General features: G+C 35.7%; 1 pseudogene across 1 annotated transcript in view; it reads left to right on the top strand.

Moving 5' to 3' along the window:
• The window catches only part of LOC149211034 (boron transporter 4-like), a 129,111-nt pseudogene that overhangs the window by 5,687 nt on the left and 103,146 nt on the right, over positions 1-20,278 (top strand). Inside the window, exons 5-6 of the transcript XR_016253120.1 lie at positions 14,524-14,689; positions 14,800-14,966. The product of XR_016253120.1 is annotated as a boron transporter 4-like (transcript). The remainder of the gene's footprint in view (positions 1-14,523; positions 14,690-14,799; positions 14,967-20,278) is intronic.

Below are 20,278 nucleotides of genomic sequence, written 5' to 3'. Positions count from 1 at the left end.
GATCTGCGGTCCAATGTCTACAAGGGCCACAATGGTGCTGAGTATTTTGTCACCTTCATAGATGACCATTCCAGGAAAACTTGGATTCATTTTTAGTGAAGCAAGGATGAGGTCCTTGATCGGTTTAAAGAGTTTAAGGCTCTAGTGGAAAACTTGACAGGAAGGAAGATCAAGATATTGCGCTCAGACAATGGCGGAGAATACACGCATACAAACTTCACAATTTTTTTTGCAAGAGAAGCGATTCGAAGAGAATGGAAAACACCTTATAATCCATAACATAATGGAGTCGCAGAAAGGAAGAACAAAACTATTGTTGGAGCAGCAAAGGCGATGTTATATGATCAAAATCTACCCAAGTTTTTATGGGTAGAAGCATGCAGCACGACTGTACACATTCAGAACATGACTCCTCACAGGGCTTTAGGAAAAAAGACTCCAGAGGGAGTTTTCACGGGAAAGAACCTAGAAGTAAGTCACCTCAGGATATTCGGAAGTGTGGCTTATTGCCATATTCCTAAAGAGAAGCGGAGCAAGTTAGAGCAGACTGCCGACGTTGGGTATCTCATGGGTTATAGTGAGACTTCAAAGGCGTATCGAATCTACATTCCAAGCAGTAAGAAGATTGCAGTAAGACAAGATGCAAAGTTCATGGAAGATAGAGCCTTCAAGAAATCTCGTGAGATGCCGTTTGAAGAACAGGTTGAGGATGCTCCTTTGGTCCAACAACAAGGATCAGATCTGGCAGGAAGACAAGTGTTTGGTTCAAGCACGGTAACTAGTACTAGCATCTCCTCAAGAGAAGAGGAGCCAGGAGTGTCACAATAGGTACAACAACAAGAAGAGGAATAGATGGAACCTCCCACCACTAGTGGAAGAACTAGCTGAGAAGTACGACAAACTTTGAGGGACGTAGAGGAATTCGTTGGAGCTCCTAGAGCCGAGAAAAGGTAGCATAGACAACCTGACAGGTACCAAGCATTGGTAGCTCAGGTCAAAGAACCTTCTAGTTTTCGAGAAGTTGTACAACACCAGGTATGGGTGGATGCCATGGTAGAAGAGTACAGTTCTATCATGACAAATGATGTCTGGGAAATTGTACCAAGACCAGAGAACAAATTAGTTGTGGGTTTGAGATGGATCTACAAGATCAAGTAGGTTGCAGATGGCAGCGTAGACAAGTACAACGCTAGGCTCGTCGCAAAAGGATATGCACAAAAGGAAGAAATAGACTATGAGGAAGCCTTTGCCCTAGTAGCTTGGTATACTTCTATCAAATCCATTATATCCTTTACAACACAGATGAGATGGGAGATTCACCAAATGGATGTCAAGACAATGTTCTTGAATGGGGTGATAGAAGAAGTATATATCGAACAACCAGAAGGTTTTGAAACACATGAAAAGAGAACTCATGTGTGTAGGTTGAAGAAAGCCTTGTATGGGCTAAAACAAGCACCCATAGCTTGGTATGGTCGAATTGACAACTACTTACAGCAGTTGGGATTCATCAAGAGTGATGTCGATCCCAATCTTTATGATTTGCTGGTAGAAGGTGAGCCGTTAATTCTAGTATTATATGTGGATGATCTATTTTTGACAGGATCATCTAGACTCATAAAGGATTATAAGAAGAACCTGGAAACTGAGTTTGATATGAAGGAATTGGGGTTAATGCACTATTTTATGGGATTGGAAGTTTGGCAGTAGGGTGGTGAGATCTTCCTTGGCCAAGGAAGATATGCATCAAATTTTTTGAAAAGATTCAAAATGCAGGATTGTCAACCTATGGCTACGCCTATGATTACCAATTGGAAGAAAATAGATGCTTCAGGGGACAAGGAAGTGGACCCCACCTTATATAGACAACTCATTGGGTCGCTTATGTATCTAGTCAACATCAGGCCAGACATATGTTATGCTATCAACACCCTTAGTCAGTTCATGGTGGAACCAAAAAGGGCACATTGGGCAACAACAAAGCACATTCTCAGGTATGTGAGGGGAACAATCAATTTTGGATTAAGATACGCCAAGGGCAATGATATTGAATTGAGTGGATTCACTGATGTAGATTGGGCAAGAAGTTTAGTAGACAGGAAAAGTACCATTGGGTGTTGCTTCGGTATTGGATCTGGGATGACCTCTTGGTGTAGTAAGAAACATAAGTTTGTAGCTTTGAGCTCTGCTGACGCTGAGTACACAACAACTAGCAAAGCAACATGTGAAGCTATATGGCTCAGGAAACTGCTTGTAAATCTATTTAGGAAAAGGATGGAAGCGACGAGGATCTTTTGTGATAATCAAAGTTGTATCAAGCTCTCTGAAAATCTAGTATTTCATGATCGCTCCAAACACTTCGATATTCAATGTCACTTTATCAGAGAATGTGTTCAGCGTGGAGCGGTACAGTTGGAGTAAACCCCCACAGGAAATCAGGTAGCAGACATACTCACCAAGGCTCTAGGAAGAGCAAAGTTTGTTCAATTTCGGAAACAGATGGGTATGTTGGAAAATCCCTTTCAATAGAGTGATGCAGCGTTTGAGAAGGAGTTGTAGTACAGATGCAACAATGGTAGTGGCAGTGTCATGGGCAACAATACAGTAGTAGCAACAACACAGTGTTGGTGGCAACAACAATGCAGAAAGGAGGTGCTTCAGAAGCAGAGCAACATGAAGCTGGACATTGTCGCTGAAGCACTTTGCTCGCTAAGAGGGAGTGTTAGTTTTTGGTAGCACCGAAAGTGCTCTAGCCTTGAAAATTGGTGGAGAGGCTAAAGCAAATGAGTTCTAAAGAACCCAGAAACCGTTTGGTGAAATTCCATTTTGATTGTATTTTATTAAAATAATTAATATTTTTAATGGGGTTCCTAAGTCTAAACTTAGGAAAATTAAAATATTAATGGTATTAGTCAAAATATGGGTGAGAATGATTCAGAACGCTGATCAAGTCATGTTTTAATCTTAGCCGTTGATTAAATGCTTAATCTCGGTCGTTGAAGTCTCAACAGGAAAAGTATAAGATGAAGGCTTGGGGTTCATTTGGAGACACAGAGAGTTGATCAGTTAGTTCGATTTTCCTAGGGCAGGGTTTGCTAAGGAATTTGAACTAATGATCAAGCAGTGAGGATCAGAGGCAGTACTAGAAGGAAGTGATTTCCAGTTCTAGTGAATATACAAAAGATAATAGAGCCAATGTTGGGCCAAGAAGGGACGACGCAACAGCTAAAGGAGATTGATGCAGAGGGACAACGCAAAAACTGGAGGAGGTTAACGCAGAAGGGTAGGGGATAAGCAGAGATCAATGCCGAGAACCACAATAGGTGATTGGGAAGAGAAATCTCGATTTCTCAGCAGCAAAAGCGACAACAGTCCAGGTTGACGCTGTCAGAGGGAGCCTCTACGCAAAAATCACGCAAAGACTGCGTAAGCTCACATAGAGAATGCACATTGGGTCATCCAGGAGTTGGGGACAGAGCAAAATCTCCAGAATCAGTCTGAGAGAATTCTCAGGTATCTTCTCTGAGTGGATTGCCGTTTTTTTAAGACATCCAAATTGTATCAAGATATTTACTGCCAATAATAAAAACCCTCAGGTCTGCTGCATCGTTTTTCCCACATTGGATTTTTCCGGGGACAATTGTCCAAAAACAAGTGTGTCAATGTGATTGTTCATATGCTGATGTTTCTCTTGCCTTTTAATTTTCAATTCCTAATTTGTGAATACCACAACTAAATTTATTTTGATATTTACTAAAATATTGGTGAATAACTTATTGAAAATAAGTAGGAGAAATAAATCCATTATTGCAACATTTTTTCACAAGTAACATATATTGCCCTCACCCATTAATGAAGCAATAAATCCATATATATAGTGTTCGCCCTTAGAAGGTGTTAGTGTTAGCCTTGTACCTAGCTCGTGCGACCAATGTTAGCCTGTACCTAGTTTGATGTGCGTGCATAATGACTCACTTGCCTGCTTAGAAGGTGTTGGTGTCGGCAATGTGGTAAGCTAAAAACCTTTTTTATTTTTAATATTTAATAAGTTCGTTGTTGTTATGTTATTTGTAAACTAAAATGTTATTAAGATTTATAGTTTTATAAACGATAATATTTTAAAATGTTATTAAGATTTATCATTTAATAAATGATAATTATTTTAAAATGCTATTAAGATTTATAGTTTTATAAGTGATAAATTTTTTAAATTTATAATTTATTTAAAATGATATTGCTTAATAATGTGGATAATTATTTAAAAATTTACATAATTTGTCTTTTTTGGTTTAAATAGAAATATTATATATTTTTATTAAAATGTAATATTTTATTGCTATTATTTTGTAATTAAAGGTGAATCATTTCATTAGATTCTAATAAAAATATACATCATAGCTTGCCTTGGTTTGTTATTAGAGAAATTTGATCAGTGACAATGCTATAGTTTCTTCAACGTACAAAATATTTTGACTTAAGATAGAGTTGTAAGCAAAAAATTAATATTTTTTGATTTCAGATTAGCAAGAAAAACTACCAACTTAAAACTAGAAAAGCATATATATAGAGTAACACAAATTGAGAGTATTGAGTGCTTCATTCAAATTTGTGAGATTCACACTCAATCAACAACAATTAGTTCCTCGCTGCTTCTTGGTGAGTAGTCTGGATCTTGAGGAATTCTTAGGTGTGTCTCAATTTGCTCCATATGTCAATTAATTCTTTGGGAAATAAGTTGAATTTTCAATATGAGCAACATTTCTTCCTTTGTTGAGTTATGGTCATTAGCACTCGTCCCATAAACATCTTGAGATGTTAGTAAATACTAAATATTAATGGCATGCATGTAGTGGTTAAGTCTTCCTCGGGTATGTCCTACATCTGGAATTCAGTCAACAAATTTTCCAACAACTTTTTTATCTTACAAACAACCTCATTCTTCAACAATCTCTTGTTCAACTTGCTCAATTTCCTCCTGGATTGGCACGTTGTGTTTTCCTTGTACCTCCTAGCCATGGTCTTTGCTCTTTGTTGGACTTAAGATTGCCACATTTCTTTGTAGTTTGCCGCCCCTCTTCACATTGAGTCTTGTTGCCGTGGCATATTATTGCTTAGATTGGGACCAATCACAAAGGAACCAAGAGAAGCGACTACCGTGAAAGTAGTGTTGATTTGTGGTAGCATCGTATGTGCTCTAGCCATGAAAATTGGTGGAGAGGCTAAAGCACATGAGATCTCCAAAACCAAGAAATGGTTTGGGGAAATTCCACCCTGTTAGAGAGATATTAAAATAATTAATATTTTTAATGGAGTTCCTAAGTCTAAACTTAGGAAAATTAAAATATTAATAGGTATTAATATAACACTGGGTGAGAATGTTCTAAATGAAATGGATCAACCCAATCTAATATTAGCCATTGATTAGAGACTTAATCTCGGCCGTTGAGACTCAACAAGAAAAGTATAAGAGGAGGCTTGAGGGTCAGTTGGAGATACACCAAGTTGATCAGTCAGTTCGATTTTTTGGAGTGGGGTTTATTGAGAAAATTCAAACAAGTGATCTGAGTTGCAGCGAGGGGCAATGAGTACATAGTAGAGAGGCAGAGATAGTGCAGAGGGCCAACGCAGTGATCGAGGAGGCTATGCAGAGGTAGCAGGAGCCACGTAGAGGCAGCTAGTGACTGCACAGAGGCTGAAGGGCCTGCGTGGGTGACACAGATTGCCAGAGAGCTGACGCAGAGAGGTAGAAGGCTGAAACAGAGGGTTCCAGAGCTATGTAGAGGCTAGCAGGGCTGACACAGAGCCTTGGAGAAGCGCTGGAAGGATTTTCGTGGGGCAGACTAGTGCTGAGAAGCTGAATATCTACTTCTGAGGAGAGGTATTACTGCTAGACAGAAATCTCTGTTGGGTGAGCCAGTTTGGTACCCTAGTTGTACTCAAGAAAGCTGCTTAATAATAAAACCCTCAAAACTGCTGCACCGGTTTTCCCAAGTTGGGTTTTTCTGGGGGAGATTGTTCAATAATAATGATGTTCCTTGTGTGTTTGTCTATTATTTCAGTTGATGATGTGTATATGAGTTGAGACTGCATTTGTGTTTATTTTTAGTATTTATATGGTTAAAAAACTTGTTAAGGAATAAACAAGTAGGTGAAATAAACCAGATAATGCAAGAAAAATTTCTGACGTGTTAGACTTAGAGATTTCAACAAGTAGTAGGGAGAAAGAGCAAGGAGTGTTTCAATATGCTGCCCAGAGATATCCTTTGACGTTGGTGTTTTCCAAGATCATTAGAAAATAAATATTAAAGGTCTTAAAGCAGAAACAATTGAAGAAAAGGCGTGAAAGGGTGAGGTATCATAGCAAGAAATGGAGTGAGACAACAAGGAGGATAATGAGGAAGGGAGGATCAAAATATACAAGTAAAACCATAAATTGGAAAAGAACTTGAAAAGCTCGTAATAGAAATAACTAAACTTGAAGCACACCTGTAGTAGGCTACAAATTTTTATAACTGATCCTTTTGAACCCTGAGAGTTGCAAGTGGAAACTCGCCACCATGAGTTCTCGTTTGTGTTGGTTGATGTGTAGATGGACAATGCCAGTGTTCCCTAGCTTGGGTAATAACTTGTTTTTTCATAGTGCTTTCATGTTTATGCATGCATGGTGTAGATGGCTTGCCGTGCAATTAACCTCATTGGTGTTGAAACACAACACTTCAACAACTCCCACATTTTCTGGTCTGCATTTAGCTTGGAGATGATGATGGACTAACTAGTAATTAAAATCCAATTGAGGCTATTGAACTCCTCATGCTGTAAATTCAGTGTCATCATAATGGTGAGGTGTGTGGAGTTTAATTAAGGATGGGGGGTGATGTGCAACGCCCACCAGCTGTGATACTTGGTTGGGTGACCCCGCCAACTGTCTTTTCCCTACCACCTCATTCGAGGGAGAAGAATCTTGTTTTGCAAGGTCTAAGCATTGCTGTTTTAAATCAAACAAGGGTAGAGTTTACCAAGTTGTACTTAATTGGTTGGATTGGCTTGTACATCCTTGATTGGCTAGAAGGTTTGTAATTTTGTTGCCCTATCTCTTGATATGTGAGGTGAGAATTACAAGATTGCATAGTAATAATTTGGCTACGTTTTCTAGACTACTTTCTAATCTCCAACTTTTGGAAACTTTATTGATGATATATTGATGATGAGTTAAGAATCCCTTTCAACTATAAGCTTTGAGAAATTTAGAGAAAAGGCTAGATGTGGTCCATCCATGTTTGGGAGCTTTAAGTTTAATTACATTGTTACTTGTGAATTCTAAATTACCATACTAGAAAAAGAAATTTTGTTTAGAATAATCTCTAAACACACCACGATAGCCATCCATGTCGAGGTTTTCTTTAGAGGGTCCATCAAAATTTAACTTAATCTTAAAAAGAGGAAGAGACCAATAAAGGGAAATGGATAAAGTCATATGGTTGTTAGGATTTTCACCGAGAAAGTTTGGAGTTATTAACTCCCATGACTTGAACAATTCAGCCTTAATTGTATGGGAAAGAATAATTGAATCTTTACTATTGGCTTTGACAATTTTCCACATCTCATTTAGATGTGGAGGGCTATTATAAAAGGTTCTTTGATTTGGTTCTTTCCGTCGTGCCCATAGTTAGAATCCCAAGAGGAGGGTCCATATTTTTAAGAATGGGATTTGCGAAAGCATAAGAATGCCAATTTTTAATGGTCCCAGGAAATTGCTTCTGAAATATGCACGGTGTTATCAAGAGTTGACCATAATGTCAAATTAATTTTTATTATTATTAATTTCTTTCATGTATTGCATTTTATTTGTTTCGTTAGTCTCAATTTCTTTATTATAATTTCTTTTAAGTTATATTTTTGTTTTTATTTTAATTATTTATTATAATATTTATTACATTATATATTTTTAATTTTAATTTTAATTTTTTTTTTAACTATTTATTATATTATTATATATATTTGTTTTTAATTTAATCGTGATAATATATATATATAATTTTTTTTAAATAATAGGAAAACTTATAGTAACTTAGTTGTCAAACTAGCAATGATAACAGTCTTCTCTGAGGTTGACTTATCACACTTATTCAAGGAAACCTTGCCACTTGGAATGACTCATTTATTCAAGGAAACCATGCCACTTCGAATGACTCATTTGTGGACCATAAGGAGTAGGCTTTCAGTGTTGCCACATACCTATGGATCTTGGGCCTTTAACCTATTTCTTTATGTCCAAAAAAGACAAGCTCTTAGCCAAGCAAAAGAAGTTTTTTTCATAGAAAAAAAGCTTTATGTATTATATGAGTGATATAAGAGCTGATAATACATTCTATTTCTGATTATGCAGATCAGAGATATGATCCCATGAAAATATGAGGAAAAAAAGCCTATAATCTGAAGAGCTTTTTAATGTCGCCGGTATCAAAACTGATAATGTATAGTATAAAAAAAACTCAAAAAATTATGAGACAGTCTTATGGGTAAAGCATTAAAAGTCTGGAAGGGAAAAATCAGATATCTGATAATGAGAGTCATCAGATACAATTTCGAGATGCCAAAGTTCAGAGGTAGAAGAAAGACCCTTTTTTGAAAGACCGTCTGCTGTTATGTTTTCATCCCTATTGATGTGCTGAATAGAGCAATTCTCCAGGCAGGTCCAGTAAAAGTATATCCTATCTCTCCATCCAGATAGATGATGAGCCTGAATGGAATTTTTCTGATTTACTGAATCAACCCATAGCTTTGAATCACCATAAAAAGCCACCTGCTGAATGTCAAGGAATATGCAAAATTTCAGGAGACCTGAGAGAGCCATGGCTTCCGCCAGATTATTGGTTCCCTGACCCCCATGCCAGAAAGCAGAGAAGTGAGAGTTAGCAGATATCTTTATGTGGAAGCCACATCCACATTGGCCCTGTTGAGCTGCCCCCATCAAAAAAGGTAGATGGCTGATAAAGACGAACTTTAGAAAGCCTGTCTGAGGATGTGTTTGAATTCTTCACTGTCTTCTGAGGGAGCGATTCTACATAAGCAGAGATTAAATCAAAAACTTTAGCTGGGGAATAAATGGATTGGTTAAAGATGCAAGAGTTACGCCATTTCCAAATAAACCATAAGGATATGATGCCTATTCTACGCCATAAAATCTGTTTCTTGCTGCAATCAACGAGCCACTCCTGAATCGAAAACTGCCTATCAAGTTTGAAACCATAGGCATTTTCTAAATCTTGCCATATTTGAAGTGAATGCTTGCATTTCAGAAAAATGTGAAGGTTCGATTCCGCCTCTTCCCTGCATAAAGAACAAACATTAGGACCAAACCAACCTCTCTTCAATAAGTTTTCCCAGGTCAAATTCCGATTATGGAAAACGAGCCAGGCGAAAAGGACCATCTTCATAGGACAACCATCCTTCCAGAAAATGAGAGGGAATAACGGGGACCAGGAGGAATGCTGCCCAATCATCAGCTGATATAAACCTTTGACTGATATATTTTCCGGATCACCAGAAATGTCCCAAGCTAAAAAATCCGATTCTCTTGTGCAGGTGATACCCCCATTCTGAAGACGACGGACAATGCTGTACCACTTCTGTTCATAATTTTTTGGAATGTTCAGGACTGAAGAATCTTTCCAACGCGGCACAGGACCATCCCAGGCAGCGATCAATTTATCCCAGAAAAAAATACCGCCTCTATGGAGATGATTAATGAGAGAGCTAGGGATGTCAATAACCTCTGATCCACACCTAAAGCGATCTTTGCCAATAATGATTTTGTTGCCCTTATGAAATTGCCATATCAGCTGCTCCAGAACGATAGCCTCAACTTTTCGAAAACTACGCCAAATGGGAGAACCATATTGAACACCTAATTTGCCTCTTCGATACCATACATCCAAATCCTTATTGGCAAGATATTTGGATTTAATCAGCCGGCTCCATAGACCATCCCCTTGAATAGCTCTCCATAATGATTTGCATAGGAGGGCTCTGCCGAAGATTTTCAGATTTAATAAACCCCAACCTCCCAAAGATTTAGGAGATGAGATGCCAGAGAGCTTTACAAGATGATATTTATGCTTTTCTGCGCGACCCCCCCAAATGAAATTAGCCGACAGACTGTTCATACTGTTGATTATGCTCGCTGGTAGGTGGAAAAGGTGAGCCCAATAAACGAACAGTTGATTTAGAATAGATTGAACTAAAACGATTCTCCCAGCCAGAGAAAGACACCGGAATTCCCAACCCGAGATTCTCCTATAAAATCTGTCCACCAGCCAGGACCAATCAGCTCTGGAATAGCCTGTCGCTTTGATCCGGAACCCCAGATAGTTAATGCCATTGCTGATATGGGAAGCTTTAACACCAAAAAGATCAGATAGCCAAGTAACATCATCCAGCTTTAGATCAGAATGGATAATAGATGATTTGTCCAGATTAACCTGAAGTCCCGAGGCCCTTTGAAATTTATTCAAAATCATATGAAGATGTAACCAAGTAGCCCTGCAAAACATTGCAAATAATAATATGTCGTCGACGAATAAATTATGAGACAGAGATATACCCCTGCAAATTTTGAGAGGACACCATTCATTCTCATCAACAGCTTTATGGATGTATAAACTAAGGGAGTTGATGGCCAAAATAAATAATAATGGGGACAAAGCACATCCTTGGCGAAGCCCCCTCTCAGCACTGAAGAAGGAAGTCGGGAGGCCATTTATGATTATAGCGTAATCCACAGGATCGATACATGCCATGATCCACCTGATCATGTTGCTGTTCAGCGCAATTTTAGCCAATAAACACCTGATATAGGCCCAATCAATACAATCATATGCTTTCCTTAGGTCGACTTTAAGTAAGACTGCTTCACTTTTCTTGGAGTGAATAGAAAATAATGCCTCCTGAGTCACCCTTGAGAAAACCAAACTGTTCCTTTGATATTGTATCTGATAATTTACCTTTCAGCCTTTGAGCAATGATCTTTGACATTATCTTGAAGGTGGTGTTGCATAAAGAAATAGGCCGATAGTCCGAAAAGGTCAGGGCTTCCTGATTTTTTGGGATGAGGGTCAAATATGTAGAGCTCAGCTGCCTGCTGATCTTCCCCTCCATTCTGATTTCCTCTAACATCCTTAAAAGATCAACCTTGATATGATCATAGAAGTGTATAAAAAATTCGATAGACCAACCGTCTGGTCCAGGGCTCTTGTCCCCGCTGAATGATTTCATAGTCGCCAATAATTCCTCCTCAGATATGGGCCGGAAGAGCTGGACATTTTCTTCTTCATTAAACATCACCGAGTATGCTTCGATCCTCTGCTTTTTCGAGTATGCTCTATTATCATAAAGATAATAATTACCTCTACCTAAATCAAAATAGTTTATTTAACCCTAAGAAAATATATTATTTTAAATACTTTATTATTTCATTTATATGCTTATAACACATTAAAGAAATTATTCTACAATTACCATAATTTTGATAATTTAAAAAATCAAGAAGGTTCATAATGTAATAAATATTTTGAAACTTAGATTTAATGTGAGTATAGTATAAGAAAATGTGTTTTCATCTACAAACTAGTAAAAATAAATATGATTGATTTTCTAGATTTGGTTTATCACTTTCTTATAATAACTTACTTTCGTTTCTCCCTATGATTATTTATCATCTCACAATTCCTTATGTAATAATATTTTTAATATTATCTATATTTTGCAACACCATCTCCTCTTTTATTTTTTAATGTTCTAATCAAAATTGGACATCTTTATACCATCCCTCGGGAAACAAATAGTAATTTTAACTATAATTAAAACAATTTTGATAAAATATAACATTTTAATTCATTATTTTATAAATTTAATAATTGAAACAATTTTGATAAAATATAACATATTAATTCATTATTTTATAAATTTAAAATATTTTTTATTATAAAAGTAACTCCATATATATATAAATAATGTTTTATAAATTTTCAATAAATTTATTAATAATTGAAATAAATTTTCCATTTATAGTTATTAAATCCATTATAATATATAATTTTTAATTTTAAAATGATTAATTATAATATATTTTTAAATATAAATATAAATATTATAATATAAATTTTTTAACCTTAATTTTTTAATATTTTAATATAAATTTTATATTAAAATCCAATTGTAGATAACATGAAATAAATGATTTGGACAACTTGCATATCTCCAAATTAAACTAATCCAATCGACACAATAATTGAAAAAACACAGCTTTCATAGCTACACCCAAATTGCCTAAAGGCTAATTATAAAACGCTCTGCAACTCTAGTTGATGAAAGGCCATGCTATTTTAGTCAAGAAACATGAGTGAAACACACATATCATCCATTGCCTTTGTTCTTTTTGCTCAATAGTCATTTGACATGTTTTGTTCTTCCAATTGATTCAATCCAATACTTGTACTTGTTGTTAGCTTAAGGAAACTCCAACCAAATCTCATAAAAAGCTAAAAGATAACATATTAATTCTAAGAGTAAATGGTTCTGTGATTTATAATATAATGATTAAGGTTTTTTGGAAAATTACATGGAGAATTATTGGTGGAGGCTTTTCGAACCTGAACAACGGATTGCTAAAATATATTTGATATATCTCATAATGTTCAAAAAAAATTAATAACAAAGAGCGTTAAAAGATAAAAATTGATTTAGTCAATAGTTATTTTTGACTTTTTAAAATTAATTAATTTTTTTTACAAATTATTATTAATAAAAATATAGAATAATATCTTAATATTAATAATAATAATATTATTTGCTTAAATAAACAAATAAATAAATTATAAAAAATTAAAAAATAACTATTGACTAAATCAATTTTTATCCCTTAAAGCTTTTTGTTATCAATTATTCTTTTGAACATTGGATATTGAAAGTTGCATCTGTGAGATATATATTTTAGCAATCATGATGATGAACCTAGATTGAGGGATTTGAAATGAACAGACCAATAATTTTCCATATAATTTTTTGGAAGATCTTGATGATGATGATGATGGTTAACGTCCACTGAGACCAAACTTTGGTCTATCGGACCTAAAGAAACGAATTATTTAGTTTGATTTAAGATTTTATTCCTATGGTCAAAAAGCTTGGAGAGAAGCCTCTCGAGCTCACTGTAATTTTGACAACATAAAAGGCTAGGAAGGTCAGTATTGCAACAAAGATTTTGAAACTGAGATCTAATATGGTTGTAGGTGGGGCACTCTAAGAGGAAGTGATTTTCATCCTCGATGTTCGTATTCTCACAGAGATGGTAGAACCTTTCCATCCATGGTGTTTTATGAACTACACAATGACCCGTTTCACTATGGAGCTCATGAGAGTTTGTTCTAATCTTGGCTATATTAATTTTCTTCTTTGAGCTAGTTAAAATAGAGAGATACTTTTGATCTTCTAGGGTGGGGTTGATGATCTCCTTATAATATCTTAATTTTCTTTTAGTTGCTAAATCTTTCTCACACCACATTTTTTCTTTGAACTTAGAAGTAACAATATTTTTAATGTTATTATTTTTTCTTTGAACTTAGAAGTAACAATATTTTTAATGCTATTATTTCTTCTTTGAACTTAGAAGTAACAATATTTTCAATGTTATTAATGTTTTGCAATGCAACATTCTCGTCGATATCCCAATGGTTTAACCAAGCCATAGTGTCTTTATAGATGAATTAATCAACATATTAATTCATTAGTTTATAAATTTAAAATAATTTTTATTCTTAAAAATAAAACATATAAAAATAATGTTTTATAAATTTTAATAGATTTTGTTAATAGTTAAAATACATTTTCCATTTATATATTTATTAAAATAATTATAATATACTTAATTTTTAATTTTAAAATTACCCATTATAATATATTTTTAAATATAAATATAAATATTATAATATAATTTTTTTAACCTTAATTTTTCGTCTTCCCAAATATATTTATTATTTTAATACAAATTTATATTAAAAAAATTAAAATCCAAATATAGATATCATGAAATAAATGATTTCGACAACTTGCATATCTCCGAATTAAACTAATCGACATGACAAACGAAAAAACACAGCTTTCATAGCTGCACCCAAATTGCGAAATTATAAAAGGCTCTGCCACTCTAGTCGAAGAAAGCCCATGCTATTCTAGCCAAGAAATATGAGTGAAACACAAATATTATCCATTGCCTTTGTTCATTTTGCCCAATGGTCATTTGCCATCTTTTATTCTCCCAATTGATTCCTTCCCATACTTGTACTTGCTGTCAGCTCAAGGAAACTCCAATCAATAGTATATACTTTCCATTCTGAGTCTTTTGGTTCTTACAATTTTCTCATCAATCTTTTCTGAAGTAGAAGCAAGGAAGTTCAGATATGTATAGTCTAATTCTTTTTCTATTTGCCATTTTTACATCTAAAGTTATTGGGTGGTTGTTATTAGGGAGCCGTGGAAGAATTTCGCATACCAGACGGGGAAGATCCTTCACAGGTACAGTTTCAATTTCAGTGGCGCTTCGCCAACGGCCTGTTTGGATTAATCTTAGCTTTTGGTCTCCTCTTGACATCACTGAAAAGTAGATCAGCTCGTTCATGGCGGTATGGTACAGGTAATACTAAATAAAATTTCCTGAAGCTTAGACCGGGTTAAGAATTAAATCCGATTACTAGTAGCTTAATACAAATTGATCTTGTATTTATTTGCAATCTTAATTTTCAGCTTGGATGCGAAGCTTTATAGCAGATTATGGTGTCCCAGTTATGGTAATAGCTTGGACTGGCGTTTCCTACTCAGCTGCTGGACATATACCTTCCGCTATCCCAAAAAGGTTACAAAGTCCGCTTGCATGGTCTCATGAAGCTAGAGAAACGTGGACAGTTTTTCAGGTTTGTTCAGGATGATATTTGTGATGGATTATTAAACTTTTTCTTATTGCATCTAGAAAAGTGATGACCTGCTCTGAGTGAAATAAAAATCAATCAAAATACACCCTTTTCCAGCATGACTTTTAGCACCGTTTATGGAAAAACAATGGATCTCCTTGTGGCTCTGCCCATGTTCAATATGCTGAAGGGAATAAGCTAGTCTTCTCTGAAAAAGAAACTTCAAAATGAGACATTTCAGAACGAGAGTTTTATTATGATTCAAGTTTTATTTGCATGATGGAATAATGCCCAAGATTTTGGCTGAATATGTTGAAGGAGAGTAAGATGAGAGTAGATATAATTCCATAAAATATTAAAATTTCACATTGTCAAACCTCTGATTTTTGTGTTACAGGGTTCCAATAGCCAGATAGGAGTTTGATTAGACATCTCGTGCCTAAAGAGTATTGAAGGTTTCACACTCGACGGAGATCCTCATGAAAACTTGGAAAACACAAAATTGGTAGAAGCATGAAAATGATTTTGCTGAGTGGCGTGAAAACATGTGTTTTCATTAATCTTTATAAGACTTGTCCTTGATGATTCATACATTTTGCTTTTTTATTTAAGTCTGGGAGTCCATCTTTTATCTTTCTGTTTTTTACTTTACTCTTATCATTTGCTGTCACTACATAAAGTCAACTGTTTTTTCATCATTTTTACTCTGATCATTTGCTGTCACTACGTTTGCATCTTCTTCCTTCTCTTCATTAGTTTTCTTTTTAAAGTCAACTGCTTTTTCATCTGGCTGCTTTATTCATGAAGTCTTCTTTTTTTATTTACACCTACATTTTATTTTATTGTTATTATTATGATTACAATTATTATTTTCTATTTTCATTTTATTCACTTGAAACTCCATTTTGTTCTTAATCCTTTGTGTAAGTCTTCCATTGCAATACTTGCATAAAATTGTTTATTACACGAACTTTATGCTTTTTCTCTCAAACAACTGATCATTGATGTCCATATAAAAATCAATCCATCTACCAATATACATGGTGCCATCTTTGTACCTGCTAGCTCTCTATGAATCCTTTTCACCTACATGGTTTATCAATATGTTAAACTCACTTTTAATCATTACTTGGTCCCAACTTTCTCACGTTCCCCCTTAATCGAAGACTTAATTTTTCTGATTCCACATCAAGCTAGCAAATGAGTATATCTATCAATTTTGTACCTACCTAGTGGTTCATTTCACAACTTGATGCCACATCCTCTCTAGGCATAAGAGAGATACACACTACACGATTATATGTGTGAACACACTAATGCATGTAGGTTTGACTAAAGAGAGCTTACAAAACACTGGGGGGAATCAAAACTTTTATAGCTTGGACCAAAACTTTGGGATGTCAAGTATAAGAAGTCATGCACCCCATTTCATTTTTTTTCCTTCTTCTTCAATTCTCTTGTCTTCTTTTTTCATTGTTTATTTTCTACTGCTTCATGTAAGTTGAAGTTGAAAGCTTGAATTGGAGTCAAGTTAAAACTCAGGTAATGAAGAAGTCATTGATATATTTCTATGAAGAAGGGTGCATGTTTGGTGTTGTACCTGACACCCCATTTTTATTTATTTATTTATAAGTTGTAAAAGTCTAGCCATAAGAAAGTTGATTTCTCTAGTTGTTTTGTAAGCCCTGTTGAGTTAGGCCTGTTGTTGCCCAGATTGTAAAGGCACCGCGACAACACTCGGGACGGGCGCTGTCACTCTGATCCTTGCCCACTCCGTTCTAGCTGTCTCCCAACAACAGGGTATGGGGGTAGTCCCTATGGAATGAGATGAACTTGTTTGGTAGACATGGATGAGTGGCCTAACCAATTGGTTAAATTCGAGCAAGATTATTGATTAGATTAGATTTTAAAGTATGAAACCAGTGCCTTAATGGAGTCACAAATTCTTGCTTATAATAAATTGGAACCAAATGACCGGATGAACACTTGCTGCTTAAGATGATTGACTAATTTGAATGATATGCAAACCTATGACCTATGCGTGATGCAAATATCTTGGTTATTTTTTAGTAAAATGCCTAATTTAGATGTAACTTTCCTTTAACTATTTTAAAGCTGGGCTCCAAGGTAGGTTGTGGGAAGGAGGCCAACAGGAAGCAGATTAGGGCCTGATTAACGATACCTTCTGTTGTGCTTCTATCACCCAATGCCTTTGACGCTGCAGAGACTGTGGCTCTGACGACTGCAAGGTCACTGTGTTAACCACCGAAGAGTTGCTGAGGCTCCTCAAGCTAAGTGAGAAGGGTTGCCCTATATTTTTATTGTTAGGTCCCTATACTACCAGTGTAACCCCTTATTGTTATTAGTACAACCATCTTATTATATTTTTATGCCCATGTAGTCCCCATATTGTTATTATTGTGCCCCATAAAAGTCCACTGTTGTTATTATTGTGCCCTTACATTATTATTGTTATGTCGGCTCTGATTATATTATGACCCCTTAGACTCCTATATATAGAAAGTAGGTCTTGTCATTTATATCATCCAATAATTGTTCATTTGTGTAATGTAAAAGAGGTTGCCCCCTCGAAGAGGCTGAATTCTAAGGCGTTGATCTATCTTCTCTATCTTTTTTGTGAGTTGGTTTCATAACATTTGGTATCAGAGCTTTGGATTCTAGGGTTTCGCTACTCCAAACAAGTCATCGTGGAATTTTCGCTATAACTTTTTTCTACGATGTTTCAGAAGCGAAAAAAAACCCATTTGAGAAGAAATCGCGGTAGCCCTCAGGTCCGAATTTCAGATTTTGTCGCGCTATATTGTCAAATATATGATCTGACGAAGTTAGGGTTTTCGCAAGCTCCATAATTTCATCTAAAACAGGTCATTGTGGAATTTTCGCTATAACGTTTTTCTACGAAGTTTTAGAAGCTAAAAAAAAACCCATTTGAAACAAAATCAGTATGAACCTCAGGTCGGAATTTCAGATCTTGGCTCGCTATATTTTCGGAGATATGATCTGAGCAAGTTAGGGTTTTTGAAGACTCCCGAATTACATCCTAAACAGGTGACCTTGGGAAAATCGTCATAAATTTCTCTCTAAGCATCAAATTGAAATTTCGTAAAAAGTTACAGAAAGATGGACTATAGTTTTCTTTTTATATTTTTCAGATTCGAAGGTTGAAACAGTGACACGTGGCACTTCATAGAAGTTCGCTCTTCTTAAAAGGTAAATAATCAGGTCATCTTGGGAGATTGTGCATAACTCTTTCTTGGAGAATCCAATTTCGATCAGACTGGTGGCATTGGAAAGAGGACGCAGAGGGCTACTACAAGGCGCGATTTCAGAACTGGAAAATCCGAAATTACAGAGTTACAGTCGTTTCAAGATCGAGCTCCTAAAATCAAGAAAAGACAATATGAGGAAGTTTGATGGCAAGGATCCGGTAAATTGGATACTATAGATGGAGCAATATTTTGATCTACATGAGGTGCAACTGTTACAAAAGGTACGTATTGCATCTTCATATTTAGAACCAGATCATTTTTTATGGTATAAAGGGTTGTGTTCTCGTAAAGCACTTGTCACTTGGTCAATTTTCACAGAAGAAATGATAGCACATTATGAGGATACAAAGAGTAACACCTTCTTTAGCCAATTGATAAATTTCAAACAAAAGGGTTCAATGGCATAGCACATTGAGGATTTCAAAAAATTGAATATAAGGGTAAATGATATTCCAGAGAAGAAAACATGATATTCTAGATTTTTCAACATATAAAGCAATAACAACATGAAATAAACACATTGGCACATAAATATGAAGAGAACACTGATATATATGATGTCAAATAGAAATGATACATCAAAGGTGATACCAAATCCTGCTAATCCCTGATAATTGTCCAATCAAGGACTCAAATGTGGAGAACCAATACAAAATAATATCTCATATATAAAAGTATCTCATCATCATGAGTTATATGCATCAAAACAAAAAAAACTAGTAGCTATTTATCTGAAATCAGTGCCCTCTCCCCTTTTTAGGGGAAAACATGATGGGCTATTTGCTAGGCCTGCCCCTAGCAGTAGAAGGCCTTGGCCCTGCCCCTGCACCTAATGTCAAATAATGAGTGCTAGGTATGGAGCTATGCTCTCTTATATCTCTAGCAGATGGTGTTGATGCTGATGCTCTCACAGTCTCCTCCTCCTCCTCCTTTGTCTCCTGCTCCTCCTCGCGCTGCTCCTCCTTTAAGTCCTCCTCTTGCTGCCCTTGTTCTAATGGATCATCTGGCTCTAACCATGAAGGTGACTCCTCTAAGATGGGGTCCTCAGACTCCACCTTCCACTGAGACAATACATCAATATTGTCTAAGGAAATGGCTTCTAGATCCATTGGTGCTTCTATTTGCTTTACTCGAAGTTGGCTATTGTAATGCACATACACTAAATCATTGAGGTGTGCAAACTCCAACCTGTAAGAGTGTCAAAAAAACTAATGGGTCTTGACTCTTGACACTTGAAGGTCATAAATTAAAAATTAAAAATTATAATAAGTGTAATTGCTCAACTGAAGGCTGGAGCTCAAAGTTATACCTGTTGCATTTTTTTGTGTTTATTTTCTCAAATACACTCCAATTGTGCTCACACCCTGAAGGGCTACATGTTTGACTCAAGATTCTTATGGTCAATTTCTGCAAATTTGGTGCCCTTGCACCATAGCTTTCGCCACCAAATATCTACAACAAAATAAAGAAATAAAAAAGTAAAAAACTTAAAACATAATTAAACTTTCAAATAAAAGTTACATAATTGAATTTTAAAAATCTAGAATTATAGGTAAAAAAATTCTAAATTGGAAATTCTAATTTCTAATGAGTGACGAATTGTCACTTATGTGGCATGAAGAGGGTCCTTTTCCTAATAGCATCATCAAGGCCAAATAGGCCAACACAATCTCGATACAATTGTATCTCGCGATTGATTTTGCTATGAAGATTAGGATTAGGTACCATCCTATGAATATAGGAATGGGGCCCTTCCATCACCTCGCCATCAAAATCAAAGCCGCATTTGTATGAAAATGCGGGGTTGAGGAAGAGTGCTACTGCATGAATGGGTCGATGAAGCATCCCTGTCCACCGACTATCAATCACATCCCATAACATCATATCCCTATCAATCCCAGCAGAACCCTTGTCCATGTAGAAATTTCTCATTTCCCACCCCGGTTTTCAGTTTCTCCTTATTTCTCCCATATAGTTAAATGCCCTTTCCCATAACCATACATTCAACAAGCTGGAAAAAATAAA

The sequence above is a fragment of the Pinus tabuliformis genome, chromosome 1_2 (genome assembly GCF_031772625.1).
Source record: "Pinus tabuliformis cultivar Carrire ecotype Pingquan chromosome 1_2, CPIR1, whole genome shotgun sequence".
Taxonomy (NCBI): Eukaryota; Viridiplantae; Streptophyta; class Pinopsida; order Pinales; family Pinaceae; genus Pinus; species Pinus tabuliformis.
Note: the sequence above shows the minus strand (reverse complement) of the source record. Positions and strands in the feature narration are given on the sequence as shown.